At 42.6% G+C, this 2,216-nt stretch overlaps 1 pseudogene; it reads left to right on the plus strand.

The window, feature by feature from the left end:
- Nucleotides 1–853: 853 nt before the first annotated feature.
- LOC147422661 (small ribosomal subunit protein uS13z/uS13y/uS13x pseudogene) lies at nt 854–1,356 on the plus strand (annotated as a pseudogene).
- The last annotated feature ends 860 nt before the right edge of the window (nt 1,357–2,216 follow it).

The raw sequence follows: 2,216 nt of genomic DNA on the forward strand, positions 1-2,216 counted from the left end.
TTTCTCAGAGCGAACGCATTGAGCCAGCCGTAATTCCCACCGATCCCTAGAAACTCCTTGCATCTCATATTGAAGCTTCATCAGATACACACGAGCTTGCGCTGACATAAAACTCTCACATCAAACCAAGCAGACTGTACCGGCTTTGCCATGCAGATGTCAATGTCGCGTGATAGTGCTGGCAAAGGGCTTTGAGGTGTGGTCAACTCAAGCTTCAGCTGCACTCTCTCTCTCTCTCTCTCTCTCTCTCTCTCTCACAACCAAAAATTGAAAAAAAAAACTGCTGGAAACAGTCCGCGCGGATACAGGTGTGGATTGTTTCCAGCAGTTTTTTTTTTCAGTTTTTGGTTGAGAGAGAGAGAGAGAGAGCGCAGCTAAATCCCCGTCCCGCAGAGTGCCTGCAGGGTCTGAAGGCATTGCAACAGCTTGGCGCTCAGGTCACGCGAAGTGCTTCCAGCACTTGGAGGGGATGGATCAAAGCTCTGTTAGCGTTGCAAAAGTTGGCTTGATTACAAGCTTTTATAGAGCATCACCATGCCAACCAGCTGTGGTAGGTCATTAGCAGCCAAGAAAAGCAAATAGCCTACCGAAAATGCTGTAGCAAATTGAGCAACTTGATACAGCATGAGTTCTTCACCGGAAGGCTGGAAATTTCCTTGCGTTGTGTGAGGGTCGTGTGATAGCAATGGGTGCATACAGCGTGAGAATGGTAAGCCTCTCCGACCCCTGCAAGTATTAGGTGGGACGTGGATCTCAACTCAACTGCAGATACCACATCCGCGTGGCGCACGAGAACGAGAACGAGAGAGAGAGAGAGAGAGAGAGAGAGAGAGAGAGAGAGAGAGCGCACATTTTGTATGTTCTCAACACCAAAGTGAATGGACGGCAGAAGATCATTTTTGCTCTGACATCTATTAAGAGTATCAGCCGACCCTTTTCTAACCTCTTCTGCAAGAAAGCGGTTGTAGACATGAACAAGAGAGCTGTCTACTCAAGAGCTTGAAAACCTGATGTTTATCGTTGCCAATCCTCGTCAGTTCAAGATTCCTGACTCGATCTTGAACAGGAACAAAGATTACAAGGATGGCCGATTTTCTCAAGTGGTGTCTAATCAACTTGATATGAAGTTAAGAGATGACCTGGAAAGGCTACAAAAGATCAGGAAGTTGAGAGATATGAAGTGATATGGTGTCTAATCAACTTGATATGAAGTTGAGAGATGACCTGGAAAGGCTGCAAAAGATCAGGAACCACCGTGGTCTTCGTCATTATTGGGGCTTGCGCGTGCGACGTGGTTAGCACACAAAAATAACTGGAAGGCAGGGGAGGACAGTTGGTGTGTCCAAGAAGCGTTAAGTCAACTGCAGAGTCTTTAGGATGCGATTCCTAACAGTTCTGATACTGATCTGTGCAATAATATTTTTAGAGTTCAGTTGGAGGGCTTCTTCTCTTTATCAGCTGGTATTGTAATTCCATGAGAGCATTTTAAAGTATTCTTGCCTTGAATTACGTATTTACTGAAGCGAATGATTAACTCTTCTAGAATTATTATGAGAGAGAGAGAGAGAGAGAGAGTGAGAGCGGGAGTGTCGGCATCAGTGCAGAAAAAATCAATTTCACAAATGTACAAATTTCCCCTCTATGGTATATTCAAATAGAAAATTTTCTCAAATAACGTACATTTTTTTGAATTTAACTATTTTCATGAATTTTCCAAGCGGATTTTCTCCTTCTCCCCCTCCCTTTAACTAGCTATTCTGAATTTTCAAGATCCAATGCTCACCCAAAAACTAAAAATAAACCTACTAGAAACAGTCTGTGCCGACACGGACTATTTCGACGCGACACAGACTGTTTCCATTATGTTTTTTTTTTTTTGCTAGAGAGAGAGAGAGATGTTTCTCAACTCATGTGCAATCCAGATGAGAGAGAGAGAGAGAGAGAGAGAGAGAGAGAGAGAGAGAGGCGGCATCAGTGTTCGGGGAAAATCAATTTCACAAACGTACAAATTTCAATTTATGTAGATTCAAATAAGAAATTTTTCCAAATAGCATATATTTTTTACAATTTAACTCTTATTTCATGAATTTTTCAAGCGCATTTTCTCCTTCTCCCCCTTTCTTCAACTTGATATTTTCATTTTTCAACATCGAATGCTTACCCAAAACATTTGCGAGAGAAACAAGTGATAAAAGAGGCTCAAGGATAAGCTGAGG

Source organism: Adiantum capillus-veneris, chromosome 27 (genome assembly GCF_014529385.1).
Source record: "Adiantum capillus-veneris isolate H3 chromosome 27, ASM1452938v2, whole genome shotgun sequence".
NCBI classification, from domain to species: domain Eukaryota; kingdom Viridiplantae; phylum Streptophyta; class Polypodiopsida; order Polypodiales; family Pteridaceae; genus Adiantum; species Adiantum capillus-veneris.